Here is a 515-nt window from a genome sequence, read left to right on the forward strand (position 1 = left end):
ACCCGCTCCCTGCAGCCCGCGTGGGCCTGCAGCCTCTGGCCACCGCCACCTCCGCGGCCAGCTGCCAGCCTCACTGGACCGCGCGCCTCTCCGGGACGCAGGACAGCAGGGTCATGTCCCACACTGCTGTGGGCCCCGGGGCCCTCTCGCCAGGCCCTCGCACCACCCGCAGCCCACTTCCTGGCCTGGCCACTCACCGCACGGTCACCTATCCCGTGTCACCCTGCCCAGCCGGGGGCTCCCTCCCCCAGCCCCCTCCAGACACAGACGGGCTGAGCCGGGAATGGGTGCAGGCCCCGTGCGGACCCAAGACCCAGCAAGGTGCCCCAGGCGGCCAGGAGTGGGGCTGGCCATGGACAAGGGGCCTCTGTGGAGGCCTCAAGGCTGGGACTGCGTGGGCCTGAGCTGAGTCCAAAGCAGGCCGCTGCGGCTGCGGTCAGCGGCGTCCCTGCGCAGTGGCCTGGAGGCGCCCAACCCGCAGGGGCCCCGGGAACCTCTGGGACAGACAGCGAGGG

This window comes from Condylura cristata, unplaced genomic scaffold (genome assembly GCF_000260355.1).
Source record: "Condylura cristata isolate star-nosed mole 26May11 unplaced genomic scaffold, ConCri1.0 scaffold00004, whole genome shotgun sequence".
Taxonomy (NCBI): Eukaryota; Metazoa; Chordata; class Mammalia; order Eulipotyphla; family Talpidae; genus Condylura; species Condylura cristata.